Source organism: Leptonychotes weddellii, chromosome 4 (genome assembly GCF_054177405.1).
Source record: "Leptonychotes weddellii isolate Sample4059 chromosome 4, ASM5417740v2, whole genome shotgun sequence".
NCBI classification, from domain to species: domain Eukaryota; kingdom Metazoa; phylum Chordata; class Mammalia; order Carnivora; family Phocidae; genus Leptonychotes; species Leptonychotes weddellii.
This window is the reverse complement of record NC_138372.1, coordinates 123,142,498-123,160,324: the sequence shown is the minus strand read 5'-3', so window position 1 is coordinate 123,160,324 and position 17,827 is coordinate 123,142,498. Positions and strand designations below refer to the sequence as shown.

The window sequence follows — 17,827 nt, the reverse complement described above, 5'->3', positions numbered from 1 at the left end:
CTGGTGGTGGGTATTGAGGAGGGCACGTTCTGCATGGAGCACTGGGTGTTGTGCACGAACAATGAATCATGGAACACTTCATCTAGAACTAATGATGTAATGTATGGGGATTAACATAAGAATAAAAAAAAAAAATCTATTCTAGGTACCGTTTCTCTAATGAGCAGAGAATAGGTTCAATGGAGTCGCTAACATCTATGTAATTGGAAGTCCTCACTGTTGGGACTTTTAGAAGCATTGAATGAAGAAATTCTCACCCAAAGAGCAGGCTTTGCTGACCCATAAGGAATGTAAACCTCAGAGAAAAAAAAAAAAAATGAAGCTGCTATTCCTACCAGACATCACTACCAGCTAATGAGAAGCAAATTCTAAATCATACATGGTCAATATTAAGACAGTCAATATTAAGCCAATATTACACATTTCATGTGTTTAATGCCAACAATAGTGGCTCAAGATACAATGGCAATGGGACATACTAATTAACTTTTTATAAAATTAAATTCTGGATTTCTTAAAGTCAATATACAAATGAATTCATATACTATACAGATAAATATTTTTACTGGAGTTTCTAACACCTTAGAAAACAGGATGACAACTCTGGGTTCTTCTAAAGGTCCCAATATGACTAGTATACTACCTGTTTTTTTTTTTAATTTATTTAAAATATTTTCCTATTAAAAACTGAACTAACAAAATTCTATAACCAGCTCCTTCATTTACAGAGAATTCTCTTTTAATCAGCCATTCATTTATTTTTTATTTCATAATCACAGAAGAATAGCTCTAAGGAAAAGTTACATCAAAAGCAAAGATAAAGGTGGGTAGGATTCCAAGGCAAACCTGTGCATTGAGAGATTGTGTGTAAGTATCACATACTTCCTTCCAAAACTTTATGCACACTGAGATATAGTCTATAGCATTTACCACAAGCATAAGAATTGTTCCTCATATTTCTGGTTCTGTATCAAGGAATGGCTTTGAAATACATTTGGCTCTAATTTAATGATGGTAAATCTTGGTATGAAAAATTTGGAAATGAAAAATAATCTTCATTATTGTATGTCATTTGGTAAAAGGAGAGCAGAATAGGACAGAGACTAGATTGCCTGGATTCTGTCTAAATCACTTGATTTCTTTGGGCCTGGATAAAATGAGGATGGTAATTATACTTGTCATCAGAAAATATGAGCGTTGCTATTTGAACTTGTTGGTGAAGCCTGCATTATGTAACTGCAATGTACCGGGACTGGGATGCTCTCCAAACATTTTGCATTCCAATTTGTAGAGCTGCAAAGGTGGAGTGAAGATATAAAATGCATTTCCTCTCACAAAAATGAAATGCTTTCTAACTCAAAATTTAGGCACAGCCTTTAAAGGATGTGAACAATAAACACAGAAATCATTTTCTTTGTAAGATCTGAACCACTGTTTTCCTTAGAATTATAGAAGCCATGTCCAACATTTAGATCTGTACTCTAGTTCAAGTTCCACTGTTTGTGCAAGTCAACTAATGTCCAGAGCATCCTTTTTTAACTATAAAATGGGACCATTGTCTTTTTTATCCAACCGACCAGACCATTGTGAGATTTCATTGAGGTAACATATGTGACATGCCATATATTCATAAGCTCTTGAACACCTGAGTTTCAATCTATGCTATGAGACAAGAGGCCAAGACTGATTCCTGGATCTTCTCCAAGATGCCATTCCAGGCTCTAGGGTGAAGCTAAGGTTTGTTTCCTCCTACATACTCTTTCCTCAGCAATGCACTATGGGACAGACCATCTAACATCCCTTATTCCACCCCTCCCCTCTTAATAAGCCTTCTCCCTCAGCCAACTTTAAGCCACTTTAATATGTGTAAAGAATACAGAATGTGTTGCGTGCATGTGTTTCTTATGATTTATACATATTTCCTATTAAGTAAAGCAATATGTAATAATTTGTAGAAAATTTGGACTAGTTAGATAAAATACCATTTGGGCTTGGACTTGGACTCAGATGTTCTGAGTTCTAGATCTAGCTTGGCCCTTCTCACTGCAAAAGTGTATGCCCAACTCCAGGTTGCTGGTCTAAAATGGTGAAGTGTGTCTAACAACACCCATTATCAGACTTACCTGGAGTGCTCCTTACCAATGGAATTAGCAGAGAGAGCCTCAGAGGCTGAACCACATGTGTAGGGCCTGGGAATGTGCTCTGCAATTAAAACAAAAACAGCAAAACAGGGGCGCCTGGGTGGCTCAGTTGGTTAAGCAACGGCCTTCGGCTCAGTTCATGATCCCAGGATGCTGGGATCGAGCCCCGCATTGGGCTCCCGGCTCAGCGGGAGCCTGCTTCTCCCTCTCTCACTCCCCCTGCTTGTGTTCCCTCTCTCGCTGTGTCTCTCTGTCAAATAAATAAATAAAATCTTAAAAAAAAAAAAGGGGGGGGCGCCTGGGTGGCTCAGTCGTTAAGCGTCTGCCTTCGGCTCAGTTCAGGATCCCAGGATGCTGGGATCGAGCCCTGCATTGGGCTCCCGGCTCAGCGGGAAGCCTGCTTCTCCCTCTCCCACTCTGCCTGCTTGTGTTCCCCCTCTCACTGTGTCTCTCTGTCAAACAAATAGATGGAATCTTTAAAAACAACAACAACAACAACAAAACACTACTCAGGTGATTCTCACACAGCCCAACGTTTCAGAAGCTCTGCTCCAGATCCTACACTACACTTTGAGTAGTAAGGATAAGAGGGTCTGGTCCTACAGCAGTGGCATCATCTGGGATCTTGTTGGAAATGACGGATCTTCCCTAAGCGCCTAAGCCTATTGAATCAGAAACCTGCATTTTAACAAAATCCTCAGAAGATTTTGACACACATTAAAGGTTTGAAAACCTCCGCTGTACGTCGGTATCATCTGGAAAGCTTTACAACCTACTGATACCCGCGCCTCGCTGAGTCTGGGTTCCGGGGGTGCGGTCAGGGCAAAGGGCTCTTACAAGCTTCCCAAGTTATTTTTATGTACAGCCAGGTAGAGGACCATTGTCCCCTAAACCGCAGTCCTTTACGATTTAAGCTATAACCTGAGTTAAACTGGCTTTCCTGGGCTTGCCCAGAGCCCTAAGGACCGCTTAAAGAGTGGTTTTTAAGGGACAATGGACTCTGGAGACAAGTTCAACCACGCAGCTTTACGTTCACAAAACCCGAGGCGGGAGACTTCCTGTACCTTCCCGCGAGGGAGCGGGGCGCAGCGCCCAAGTCCGCCCACGGGGCCCCCACCCCGGCCCCGCCCAGCTCGCTCCCTTCCCGCCCCTCCCTCCCCCGTGACGTGCCGCAGCGGGCCGGGATCATGCGCACTCGCGCCCCGCGCCCCGCACAGCTGCTCCGCCTCGGCGCTTGTCATTCTCCGCGGCGCGGCAGCGAGTGCGGACTGCGGTGCCCGCCCGCTAGCTCCCCCGCCGGCGCGCCTGCGATGTGACCCACCGCCTGGGAGCGGGCTGGAGGCTCTGCGGCTAACGGCGCCTCGGCTTTTTCCTTGCCGCGTTCCTCGTTGAGTCGCCATTCCCTCGGAGCCGGAGACACGCACCAGGGACTAGGAGCGCCGCACTCCGGGGTCGGTGCCATCTGCAGCTCTCGGTCCGCGCGGCCGCGTGCAGCCTCAGTCGCCGCTGCAGCCGCCGCCGCCGGCCGGTGCGCCCTGGCGAGTGCCCGGCTCCCGGCACGGCAGAGCGAGGCGGCTGGTGCAGAGAGACAGCGCCTAGCCCTGCAGCCGCCGCCGCCCGGGCAGTGCGGGGCCAGCGGGGTTGAGCGCGGCGGAGCGAGGTCCCCTCGGAAGGCTCCCTGCCTCCTGCGTCCCGGTAAGTTGACTGTAGTTTCGGAAGTTGGAGGGAGCCATGGGGAGGAGACGTGCGTTTTTATTATCCTTTTGTGGGAAGCTGGGGGTGGCCGCTCTTGTTAGGAGCTGGGCTCCATCTCGGGGAGTTCAGGGGGCGAAGAAGCGGACCCGGCACGCGGGGAGAGGCATTCCAGGGCGGGCTGGCAGCAGCCTCTGAGGATTGTGCCAGTTGGAAATGCTGCGAGAGGACAGGTGCTCTGAGGGCATTTCGCCTGCTGCTGATTGCACGTTCCGAGCTCCTTGACTGTGTGTTTGGCAGTGGAGGGTGCGTGCAGGGTCCTGTTACCTCTACCCTAAGTCCTCCGGGGAGTGACTCCCGTAATATTCCTGGATGCGATAAGTCTTTGGGGATGGGAGCTAAGTCATTCCTTCCCAGCCCGTCGGGCTTCCCGCGCATCCCACTTTACTCTTCCCCTAGGCAGAAGTTGCCAACGTTTCCCTAATTGGAGCCCAGTCCTTTAGGGAGAAAACAACTTGTAAGTCAATACAGCGTTTTGTGCCATAAGGCAAATAAAATGAGAAATCCGTTCATTGTATATGACTTCATACATTTCAAGAATGTGGGCAAGTCTCAAAGAAATAGGATTCAGATGATGACACTTGGGTTTCACGCTGCCGGTCCTGCGCCTCTTATATAAGCCTCCCGGCGGGATAACTGTCTGCAGTGGCTGCAGCTGTGGCTCTCCGTGCCATTTGTTTAAGGTCCAGCTTGAACAGTATTTAATGAAAATGCTGACATGATATAGCATTCTGTAGTCTGAAACAGAGTGCACTCTTCAAATTGGAGTGTCTTCTCCTAATAGGTAGCGTGCGAGGAGAAACCCAGTATATTTTTCAAGGCAGCTCCAGGAATTAGACACATAAATCATGTTTTAAAATAGCAGGCATTGTGCAGAGAGCCTGCAGAGGACCCTTTTTGAACACATTCCCTTTGTTTTAGAAAAAGTGGAAATTGTTCATCCCAGACATTTGTTGAGTCTGAAAGTTAAGTGTACCAGTGGGCTTAATTATCTTAATAAATAAAGAGCATGATTTATAGGTAGCTGTCCTGTCCTACTTTGAAGGATAGAATTCTATAACCTTTCTTTTTCATCTGTCCCCTAGAGATTCCTTTTAAGTAGAGCAATAGATTATCATCATTGATGCGTAATATTTGAGTCGATTAAATTTGTAAAAGGAATACTTTGAAATAAATATGGTACTGCTCTGACTGTTAAGACTGAACATTAGAAACGAGAATTTTCAGATTATTTGATATCAAAGTCATTAGTTTAACAAAACAGCATTAAGACTTGATATATACACACACACACACACATACACACATATATTTAAATTTGGACTTATAATAAATGTTTAAACCAAAACTCAGGGGTGTGTTTTAATGTAAGATTTATCTAGGCAATCTTTAGAAAGAGAAGTGCTTTTATTTGTGGTATTCCAACACATAGAACAAGATAAGCTAGTTACAGGCACCACATTTAAAAACATATCCTAGGTTTTTAAAGAATTCTAGGGAAGTACAAAAATGTTATTTCAGAAGTTGAAAAGTTAGGCACACACTGTGGTTTGTGAGAGCATCCATTGCTTATGTCTAGAAGAGAAAACATCCAAGCATGGAATCTCAAAAGACTTACCCCATCAGCACTGTTGTATTATGGTTAGGAGGGTAGACTAGGCAGCTGAGCTCCTGGCTCTCGTACCATCTGTTTGAATCTGGGTGAGTTACCTAAACTCTGTGCCTCAGTATCCTCATCTGTAAACTGGGGATGACAATAGTACCTACTTCATGGGATTATGATGAGGATTAAATGACTTCATAGATGTCAAGCCGTTGAACCAGTGTCTGGCATATTAAGCTGATAAAATTATCATTACTATGAAAGGAAACCCATCTTTGGATACCAGGGACATTGAATGGCTGCTGATGAAGGTTAATGGAAGCAGGTCACATGTATAACAGGAGAGAGGATATAAACATTTATTAAACACTTTCTGTTGATGCAGACCAGCTGGTGTTTAATTTACTGTCTCCCTCAATTCCTCACTGAGGTGGGTGGTTTCTTCTCCACTTGGGAGATGAGGAAACTGAAGCTCAGCGAGATCAAATCAGAGTTGGGATTTTAGCCCATGTCTGTTTCTTTCAAATCCTGTTCCCTTTGACCTTGCTGCCTCAACTTGCAAAGTGCTTTTTCCACCTATTCTCCTTTAATCCTCATAATAATAAAATAAAATAGGTGCACTATTATCTTCAGTATACAGATGAGGAAATTCAAGGTAAGCATTAAAGTATGCAAAGTGCTTAACAGCACTCACAACATAGTTCTCCAAGACTGGGAGTTATTATTATTACCATAATTATTATTAAATAACTTGCTTAGCCTAGCATAGGGTAGATGTGCCAGCAGGTGAAGTATGTTTTCTCCTTCACTTTCAAGTGGATTCCATTGCTTTTTACTTCCCCATTCATATATTCAGAGAATCATTGGGAAAAAAGCTGGTATGTGACAGTTCACACTGGAGGACGGTGCTCTCTGGTTCGTTTCTGTCTGCAGATGTGGCTGCAGTGATCCACGCAGCCTAGAAAACCAGCACAGGCAGCAGTCATCCATCCACAAAGAGCATCATACCTGAGCATGAATTCAGTCCCAGCTGGAGAATAACCGTGGGGCAGAGAGAGAAAGAGAGAGGCCTTGTATTTTCCCGTGCATTTTGCTGTATATTTAGAAATGGGAATCATTTATGTTTTACATTAAATAAGCGTGCTTCTTCTAGGCCTTAATGCCAGCATCACAGGAAGCAGTTCCTGGGTCCTTTGTGAGCAGTACTTTGTTAAAAGTCTGGTCCATAGCCTGTTGAACTTCTCACCTGACTTCAGAGGTTGGGAATGATTGAGAGGCCACTTTTGTGTGTGTATGTGTGTGTGTGTGTGAGAGAGAGAGAGAGAGAGACATTCCTAGGTTATCATCCAGATACTACGTAGTGTTCTGGTTCTGGTAAATATTTATTCTGTTTTCTAGATGTTACAATCTAATTGCTATATAAGGCACATAAGCAACAGACTCCTCGTAGACCAGTGTAACCTCTTAGCTAATGTATTATGCTACCACTGACAGTACTTTGGGACAGATGTTCTAAGTTGGCTTTCTTTTTTTAAAATCAAGACTTTCGGGGCACCTGGGTGGCTCAGTTGGTTGGGCGACTGCCTTCAGCTCAGGTCATGATCCTGGAGTCCCAGGATCGAGTCCTACATCAGGCTCCCTGCTCAGCAGGGAGTCTGCTTCTCCCTCTGACCCTTCCCCCTCTCATGCTCTCTCTCTCTCATTCTCTCTCTCAAATAAATAAATAAAATACTTAAAAAAAATAAAAATAAAATAAAATCAAGACTTTCTGTACAGCATGGTGACTATAGTTAATAATACCATATTGCATATTTGATAGTTGCTAAGAGAGTAGATCTCAAAAGTTCTCATCACAAGTTGTAACTGTGTGGTGACAGATGCTAACTAGACTTATTGAAATCATTTTGCAATATGTATATAAATCATTAAGTTGTACACCTGAAACTGATATGATTGTATATGTCAGTTTAAAAAAATCAAACCTTTCTGGGAATGAGCTTTCAGGAGAGTGCCTCAGTATGCCTGAGGACACAATCCCACAGAGACAGTGTGCCAAAAAGAGCCCTTGCCATCAACAGCCCCTTCACATCTGTGAAATATCTTCTTCAATTTTAACCCTCCTTGTCAGAGTACAGATATCCCTTCTCTTCAATCAATATTTACATTTCAAATGCTCCTCTCTTCTGGGTTATTCTATAATTGAAGCCTTCCTTGATCACTTTGACATAAGCTGGGTCCATAATTTAGTTTTAACTAGTTCTTTACAATTTACATAGCTCTGTTTTATTTCTCGTCTGTGTGAACTATTTATTGGCTTATCTGTGGCCACCTCTAGATCTCCAAATAACTTCTCTGACATCAGCTTTTTCCTGCTGTCAGAAAATATATGTACAGGAAACAGAAGGTAATTTTAATATGGATAAAGTGAATGAAGATCATTTACTCTCCCTAGTCATAGCTACTGTTTTGAATTATCTTCACTTCTGGCTTGGGGAGTTGGGAGCTGATTCTCTTTCTAGAGCTCTTGCTCTGTACATCCATGAGAGATATGTTGGGGAATTATACAAGTTTCTGGTTATACAAGCAAGCAGTTCGTATTCATCATGGCAGAGACAGTCCCTCAAGGCTGGGGCATTGCTGATTTTGAGGACAAGGGGCAGAGATGGGGGACACAGCTCTGAGAATGATTTATCTGCCACATTTCTGGTCCTTACCCATCGTGCCTTCTGGATAAGAACTGGAGTGAATAGTTAACACAAAGCACTTACCATGTACCAGCTGCCGTGCTAAGAAGTTTACATACAGTATTTACTTTCATCCTCACGGCAACCTTATATGGTAGTTACTTTATTATCCTGTTTTTCAAAAGTGGAAACTGAGGCCTAGAAAGGTCAGGGCACCTGTCCAGGGTCACATTGGTGAGTTTTGGAGCCAAGAATGGAGCCCAAGAATGGAGCTGTCTGACAAGGCCTGGGTTCCATACAGTGCATTCTGCATCTAATCTTGGAGCTTTAATGATCATTCAGCTGTGCTTCATAGGTGTCCTATATTGTGCTTCTCAAAATAGTCCTGTACTGTCTCGCTTGGTTCCCACAATGACCCTGGGAGAGAGCTAAAGAGATGGTGGGAAGGCCATTGCTCACCTTCTTGCCCATAGGCAGCATCTGGCATTGACTACATAGTGTCATCTCCATGTCTTTGTGGAGTAAGAACTTGGCTTAGTTCGTACAACAAGCTTAGAAAAGAAAACCACATGTTAGCATTGTGCAGTAGGAAGCATAAAGCCTTCCACCGATAATGGGACCCAGTGGAGAGGTATGTTAACTTCATTTGTGTTTGGGTAACATACTTGTGTCACTCTCATTAAAGAAAGGGCAAGTATAGAAACCTGAGATTTTCTCTGGTGATTAAAAAACATGTTTATAAAAAAAATATCAGTAATGAAGATTACTGCAACAGTGTCATATGCTATTCACAATGAGACTATGGTTTTTAAATTCAGTGAATATATATGTCTTAACAAGTAAGGGTCAAGAGTGTTGTCTCAGAATTACATCAAATCTTCTAGTCCAAATGCACAATACAAAGAATTTATGACTAATTTGTAATATTTTTAAAACCCTTCCTCTGAGCCTCACGTCCTCCATTTTTTCTTGATTTCACATTGGAGTCAGCATTTGTTCAATAAGTTCTTCATATTCCTTGGGTTTTGACTTATTATTTTTCTTGTTGTTAAAACATTTTGGGGGGCGCCTGGGTGGCTCAGTCGTTAAGCGTTTGCCTTCGGCTCAGGTCATGATCCCAGGGTCCTGGGATCCAGCCCCGCATCGGGCTCCCTGCTCAGCGGGGAGCCTGCTTCTCCCTCTCCCACTCCCCCTGCTTGTGTTCCCTCTCTCGCTGTGTCTCTGTCAAATAAATAAATAAAATCTTCAAAAAAAAAAAAAAACATTTTGGCATATTGTGTTGATGTTTCATCTACTCCCCCTCCTTGATTTTATAGGACTGTACAATTTTCAAACCTGTGAGTCACTCAAAACTTATGAAAAATTCAATTTTCTAAATATAGACACTATTGCAAAGGACAGGGAAATTTGGCCTGACTAGAGGGCCTTTACTTAAAATGCAGAGCGCTGGAAACCCTATGAACCTTATGGAGTAGGCAAGTAAAAAAAAAAAAAGTTTTGCAGTTGGTCAGCAGCAGCTTTATATCTTTCTCTATGATTTCATAGAGCCCAATATCTACATACTGTATCCCTTATTCATTTGCAAGTTTGCAATTTGCAAGATCAGCTTCAGTTGATTCTGTAAAAGTACCAAAAGATGTGACTAAGTCAACATTGTTGTCATCTGTCATTCTAGTCTTCATAAAGCTCCCGGTGTTGCATACATAAGCCTTTCTGTGGATTTATTCTCTAAGTGAAGAAGGGTAATCAGGTAAGTCTTTGGGCATCTGTTCTCACTGCATCTGTGACTCGGTCATTACTGTTGATATTGCTTCTGCTCACTCTGGCCCTTCACCCCCGTCCATACCCATTCCTCTGTCATTCCCATTATGGTTGAACATGCCGAAGCTACTGGCAAACTTTAGTGTGGAGGCAGCTCATGTTATAAGTTAGAGGCAATAAAACCAAACAGCACATGGTTTTTTTTAAATTAAAAAAAGCCAAGCTGTAACACAATTGTACACAAGAATACTGCAACCTCTGCATTCAGCACTGGGGAGTTGCAAACACTGTGGCCTTATTATTTTTTCCCTGACATCTTCTAAGGAGAGCTGTGAACCTCAAATTCACACATAATCAATCACTAGCAGCTTGGCCTTGTGTGAGTCAGATTGAATTGGAAAGATATTTACTCATTTATGCATTTACCAGATATACATTGATAGGATACCAGGCATGTTATTGAATGTTGAAACCTCAAACAGAAGAAGCATCCTCACACTGCCCTCCAGAATCTCAGCAGAATGGAGGGGAAAAGATGCAATTGTAAGCAGTGCATAAAAGATGCTGGGCTCTGGCAGGGGTACCTGATTCCAAGGGAATGCTTTCCCCTTGGAAGTGTAGGGCTGGATCTGAGTCTGGCAGGCAAGTCAGAGGGGGCCAGGCAGCTGAGGATGGGAGTGGGCTGACAGAAAGCATGCTGAGCAGAGGGACCAGAGAGAACAGTGCCATGCAAGTACCCAGCAGGCAGGTGGCGTGTCTGTAAAACAGCTGGTCGTTCCCTGTGGCTGGTGCATGTCGAGGGCCGTGGATGAGGCCGGAGATGGGGCCAGTTTAGGAAGGGTCTTGGGGACCATGCTTGGTCCAGATGAATTTGGATGCTTTAGGGGATTGTTTTAGAATGATTACTCTGGGTGTTTTGTGGAGAATAGGGGGTGTCGGGTCGGGGAACAGACACAGAAGCCCTGTAAAAAAACAAACAAGCAAAAACTGTTGAATGAATCCTAGTGCAGGTTTAAGGTCTGAACTTAGACTGGTAAGAGTGGGGAAAGGAGGAGGGGAGAGGCAGGGAGGGGATGGTGACTTTGAGGATGACTCCCAGGTCTCTGGCTTGGGTGATTGCCTGGAGAGAGGTGCCATTGGTCATGATCGTGAATACAGAGGATGGTGCAGTCTGCAGGGGAAGCTGACGAATTTATTGGTGAATTTATGTAACGTGAGGTACCAGAGGCTCGCCCAGGTCAACTTGAGATTCGGTTGACCGTGTGGTTCTGGAATTCCAAGACAGAGGCCGAGCTGAAAATAAAAGCTTGCAAGCCTTCTGTGTGTTTCACATTGTTGTTGAGGTGGTGATCTGCCTGGGAGAACACGTGGAGTGGGGGGGGAAAAAAAAAAAGAGGGCCAAGGTGGCAGGCGGAAGAAAAGGAGATGGGCTAGTGAGATTAAGTGAGGGAAGTTTTTGACAAGTGCTTGGACACAAAGCGGCAGAAGCCAGAGGCAAAGCAAAATGAGGTGCTTGATGGGATGGGAGCTGGGTAAAAAAAACAATGAAATAGAAAGAAGAAAGTGAGCAGAGGGACAGGTCTGCCTGTTAACTTGCTTGTATCTGTACAGATGATGGTGGCTGTTTCTCGTACAGCTTTCTGTTCTGTCAATAAACATGAAAGCCTACCATCTGGGAAGTGGATGCAGTGGGTAAGGGTAAAGGAAAAAGAAAGAAAATCATGAAAAAACATGATCCTGGATCTGAAGCTGCATAGGGCAAGAATTGCCATTTCTTATTTTTCTCCTCCATTCATTTATCTCCTTCATTGGCTGCAGGTCATGGGCACTTGGGAAAGTGGGAAAGGTGAGAGAGTCACTTTCTTGGTGGATAAAGTGCTTGGTTCTTCTAACAGACATGTCTTATTGTATCCATGAATGAACACGCTGGGAGGAAAAGGGGTAAAGGGCATATTATTTGGCACTTTACAGAAACTAAGCTTTTGTCGTGGTCATAGCATCTAAGAGGGTTTGGACCTTTGAACCAATCCTTTTATAGTTATGAATGAATCTTTTGGCTCATTGGTATATTTGAGATATGTTGAGCATAGTTTCCTATAATTTTCACTCGTCATAAAAACAGTCCTCGTTACATTATAGACAAACTAGAGTATTTGGGGATGAGGGAAATAGTGACCATGTATTTTAGTTTATATCATACATGTTAGTCGTCACCCATTTTGGCTTTAATTTTGACCTAAAGGCAGAATTACTTCAATTATAGAAAGAACTGAGATACAGGGTTCAGATAACTGGATGGAGATAAAACAGCTAATAAACGGCACATCTCCTAGGACCCAAACTGAGGCGTTCTGACTTCACATTCCAGGTTCCTGCCACTCATCATGTTGCCTGTGTCTTCGTGAAGAGCTACTAAAGAAAGATTAGCGGGTGGAACATTTCAGAGTTGCTCAAAGTACCCACAGTAGAAACTGCATTGGCTACAGTCTATATTTGATGGGCCAGGGGTTATTTATGCAAATGTATGTAATTAAGTTAGACTGGGGGGAAATCTTTCTTCACAAAATGAGCGTCTTTTTCTTTCATTATCTTAAAAGCTTAAAAGCATCTGAGTTATAAAATAAAAAGATTGAATATTTTAAACTGCAAAATTACTGTAGTTAAACCTGGTACTTGTGATGCAATGCAAATGTGTTGTTGCAACAAGTTTGGGTCAGTTGTTACAATGGCTTTTGTACTTGAGGAGCGTTCGGGGTGTGTGTGTGTGTGTGTGTGTTCGGGTTGTGTGTGTGTGTGTGTACCTGTGAAATAAAAATTAACCAAATTAAGTTTAAGCTATTGGTTTTTCTTTTATTATTCTTGTATATTCCAAATGCATTAAATGATGTCACTTGCTTTATCTCACCAAAGCCGCTGTTATGTTACCCGTTTAATGCCAGAGTAGTAAAACATTTGTCTTGAGCATTTTATACTTGAGGAGTGTAAAATGATGCAGGATAAATCTAAAGGGTTTGTTTTAGTTTTACAACTTCTCTTTTGGCTCCTGATATTTTAAAATTATGATTTACCGAATTTTGCTACTTTAAATCGGATATTGGCTATTGATATGCAGGAATGTTAGAATCATGAGAACATGGAATTTCATGACAGTTTGAAAAGTTTATGGTGCTATTTTTTTTATTTCATAAAAAAATATCTATGAACCTTGCTAAATGGCAGTTTCCTGATGAAAGCAATTTCTAGCAAGTTGCAAAAGGCTGCTTATCCTTAAATCTCAATTTCAAGCTTCACAGTGCCAACTTTACATTTTAGCTTTCAGTAGGAAAAGTAGACTCTAAAGGGGCTTATGCTTTTGCTACATTTGGTGGGGTGATCTTTTGTTACTGGTGCTGATTTTTTAAAAAATAACTGTACATTTATACATTTTAAAAAGTCTTATGAAAATGTTAGTCACCTGTCTTAATTCTGGTAATTACCATTACACTTGGCATATTACAGTGGCCTCGGTGCAGTGTAGAGAAGATATGAAAATTTAGGTAATAATATAAAGTAATATGGTATTTTATATATGATTTTATTGCATTTTATATTTATAATATGTGAGGAAACACAAATGAAGTAAGATGAAAATTAATCTGGCCATTTCATGCCTCACGTGTCCCAATTTCATCCAAATGCAAATATGATAATTCAGGGCACAGAGTTAGTATTCTGTTGAGGTGATTTGACACTACTGTATTTATTCTCCACTACCAAGATAAATAATTAAGCTGCATTTCCTACTCATCTTCCCATGAGTATGCATTTTAATGTTATGTACTAGGAGTTTTCATTTGCTAAAAAGAATAATTGAATTTTCTTTAGCTCCTTTTACTTGCTACTGATTTTGTTCAGACATTTTTATGCCAGTGTATACTTGACATGATAGAACATGTCTAAATTAATAATCTAATTTTAATACCATAATGACGTGTATAGTTAGCACTTGATTGAATAGAGTGTTTTTGCATATCGTGTATATTCTTTCATTAGTGGATTTAGGAATTATATGTTTAATATTCAAAGTCCTAAACCTGCTTGTGTTTACTGATCGGCACAGAGGGAAAAATATAAACATTTTTACAAACAGAATTTAAAAGATATGCTTCCTTTTCAAATGTTAGGAATTGACATGTAACTGTCGACTGTAGCTTTTTCTTATATATAACATTGATAAATGCCGAAGTGGTTGAAAACGAGAATAGTGTCAGATGTAGTGCCCAAATTGTTGGTGTTGAGGTCGGAAGTGTATGCCTTTATTTTTCTAAATAAAAAATAAAGATGCTTTCAAGTAAAGTATTATGAATCTCCGTAAATATTTAAACATATTCGGATGATGTTAAGAATATTTTTCCTTTGGGGCGCCTGGGTGGCTCAGTCGTTAAGCGTCTGCCTTCGGCTCAGGTCGTGATCCCAGGGTCCTGGGATTGAGCCCCGCATCGGGCTCCCTGCTCCGCGGGGAAGCCTGCTTCTCCCCTCCTTCTCCCCCTGCTTGTGTTCCCTCTCTCGCTATGTCTCTCTCTGTCAAATAAATAAATAAAATCTTAAAAAAAAAAAAAAGAATATTTTTCCTTTGCTGCATTATGTAATAGTCACTTTGCCCAAAATGTGTGTCTTAAGCTTTACCATCAATATGAAATGCTCAGTATCTCCAAAATGGAATTAAAACTAAAAACTTTGGAGTCTCATTAAAAGCATACAGTATGGGGGCGCCTGGGTTGCTCACTTGGTTAAGCTGCTGCTTTGGGCTCAGGTCGTGATCACACGGTCCTGGGATCCAGCCCCATGTGAGGCTCTCTGCTTCTCCCTCTGCCCCTCCCCGTGCTCCTCCTCTCTTTCAATCTTTCTCTCTCTCAAATAAATCAAATCTTAGGGGAAAAAAGCATACAGTGTGGATAACAGCTTTTCAGGCTTTGTGCTGGGATATTTGGAACAAGATTACTAAACAGTATGGTTGTTGAGAAGAATAAAATAAAACACCGAAGTGTTAAACCTTACACTTAATTTAATGGTTTCTGCCACCATGGCTCTTAACCTTTCCCACTGGCTGAGTGATTTGCTAATAGTGGCATGTCAGGACCCAAATTATTGTAGATCTTTTCTTTTAATAAATATTCAATAGGATTTTCAAAATTGTTCTCCTAGATGCAGTTCATAATAAACAGCCCAGTGCTGGCAATGAACATGCTTCTTTTATACTGTTTTATAGCCATGGGACACTTGGCATTTGGACCCTTCTCTTACGTATTTTCACAGCTCCACATATCCTGAAAACTGTCAGCCTTGCATTAGGATCAGCCTTTCGCATCTGCACAGTCACAGGAAGAATAAAAAGAATGTTCTCCTTTTCTTCTCCCTATAATATGCCAAGGCCCGTAGTCAGAAAATCATCATCTCCTGGTGATAGACTTTTTCTTTCTTGATCTCACTAACTGCAGAAAGTAGTAACACAAAGGCATTGTTGAAATGTGAACACGTTAGTTTGGGTTGATCTGTCTTACTCTTATCCTGCAGGAGACGTTTGACCATGTCTGGAGACAGTTTTGGTTGTCATGACTGGGGAGAGGGGCAGAGACCAGGGATGCCATCCTACATTCTGCAAGGCACAAAACAGCCCTCTTCAGGGAAAAATTCTCTGACCCAAAATGTCAATAGTGCTGAAGTTGGGAAAAACCCTGATCTAGAAAGTAGGGAATGTCTGTTTAATTTGCTTTCTATTGTTCAAGCAAATGGAAAAGTGATAGATGGTCCTTGGAGAGAAATTGTTGCAATCAATATAATCATTTATTGAGCATTTAAAAGGTCCTAAAAATACAGGGCAAGCAGTGACATCGTCCCAGCCCTCAGGAGTTTATACTCTCTTTGAAGTTGACTGGCAAATAAAATATTATTATTCAATGTGTGATGTATGCTGTAATTAGAGAAATATATGACATGTTAAAAATAATTTTGATTTTATTTGCTAAATATCAGGGACTATCCAGAAGAAATTTATGTTCTCTGGCTAGATGTAAAATTAGTCATTTATGGGTAAAATTTATCTTTTTCCCTTGATAATGATGAATAGGTCCCCTTTATTGCCTTTCTCTCTCTCCATTTCAACTGATATTATTTGAAACATCAGGAAAGAAGAGGAGGTATTGACATAAAAAGTTACTTTAGAAATTTAGGATATTAGTTTTTAACATCTTCATTGAGTTATAATTTACATGCCATAAAAGTCTCCTGTTTTAAGTGTACAATTCACTGGTCTTTAGTAAATGTACAGAATTATGGAACTGTCATCCCATTCCAGTTTTAGGGCTTTTCCATCACCCCAAAAAGATCCCTTGTGCCCATTTGTGGTCACTGTATTCCCATGGCCAACCCCAGGCAACCACTGCTGATCTCTCTCCTCACTTTCTGTCTGTATAGATTTGCCTTTTAGGAAATCTCTGGACATTTCATTTGGGATATTAATTTTTACAAGTAAAAATGTAGTTTGATGTCTTCTTTTTGAAGGTTATCTTGTTTATATTTTTCTTATTACCATTGCCACACCTTGGTACAGTGCAGGTTTGAGTATACTTCGTTATCAGAATTCTCAGGTTAATCAGGTGAAAAAGGTGGCAAAGGAGAAGATAAGCATGTATATTTAATGTGGTGTATGTGCTACATCAAAGAGTCCGTAGTGTGCCTGTTTCTCAGCTTTGCTCAGTTTTGTTCCCTGTGAATCTGTCTACTAAAATAATGTCATTGAAATCATTGATAAGCTGACTGAGGTCAGATGAATACTGCATGATGTGGGGAAACTACAAAAGGATTAAATCCAGAGAATTCACCTGTCTGGAGAGTTGTGTAGGGGGTCAGCAATCCCTTTGGGGCCACATGTCTTTCAGAATTCAGCTTGTAGAAAGGTAATAGAGTTTATATACAGTATGTTATGTAATAGTTCCGTGGGATCCCAAGAAACAGTAATTTCTGTAGCAAAGTGGATGAATATTCACATTTAGGAGGACAGAGGATGACCAAATAACTTGATGTCAGTTCAGGTCAGTTTTTGGATTCAATTCATTTGGTAGCAAAGTAACAAAGAAACCCTGTTTTCAGAAAAGTTTGCATTACAAAACTGTGGCGAAAGGCTTATGAACTTGCCTCAGTGGATCCCAGGATATTACATCTCAAATAATTGTTCCTTCTTCTTTCCCACTCCCACCCTCCTATCCCCTCTGCCACATACACATTTCATACCATTTAGCCCTGAGTATACTTGTCTTGCTTTCACATCATTAGCTTCCCATCAGACTTGATACAATGCCAAGTTAGCTGTTCAGTTTTGGTGGAAGAAGGCCAGGTATGGATGTGTTATGGTGGCCAGATCGACATTCTGTTGTGGTTTGTGGCTTCACCTCCCTGTTATAGGCCTGGATTGTAGCCATGTTCATTTACTCCAGAACCTCTGGGGGCCCAGGAGCCCAGAAGATGAAGATCGTTTTGTTAGGTCAAAAAGATGTCCATGGAGAAAAATCCAAAGGGAACAGCGGCAGCTATCACTCCAGGTAGCCCCAGACTCATGCTAAGTAACCATCACACCCATCCCAAAATCTTTGGGCAGTGAGATGAAAGATAAAGACCTGAAGAAAACAATGTGTGGTATCTAGTGGGTTCTCAACTCGGAAGTAAGACGCTAGTACAAAGTGAGATACTTCAAACTTGTTCCAGTTTTTAAAAAATTCTGCATAATCTTATGTAATTTGCCTAATGAGCAAGTTCCATAGTGAGCCTTGTTAATTTCTTTTCACATGTATTTATTTTCACATATATTTATTTCACATAAATTTCATATCTGTATTAATTTCCAGGTTCCA

General features: G+C 41.5%; 1 protein-coding gene across 4 annotated transcripts in view; it reads left to right on the top strand.

Moving 5' to 3' along the window:
- The first annotated feature begins 3,375 nt into the window (after positions 1-3,375).
- Positions 3,376-17,827, top strand: part of PAG1 (phosphoprotein membrane anchor with glycosphingolipid microdomains 1) — a 130,444-nt gene continuing 115,992 nt past the window's right edge. For all 4 annotated transcript variants that reach the window (XR_014144268.1, XM_081816184.1, XM_081816182.1 and 1 more), the window contains exon 1: positions 3,376-3,836. The gene's annotated coding sequence lies outside the window, so the exon portion shown is untranslated. The remainder of the gene's footprint in view (positions 3,837-17,827) is intronic.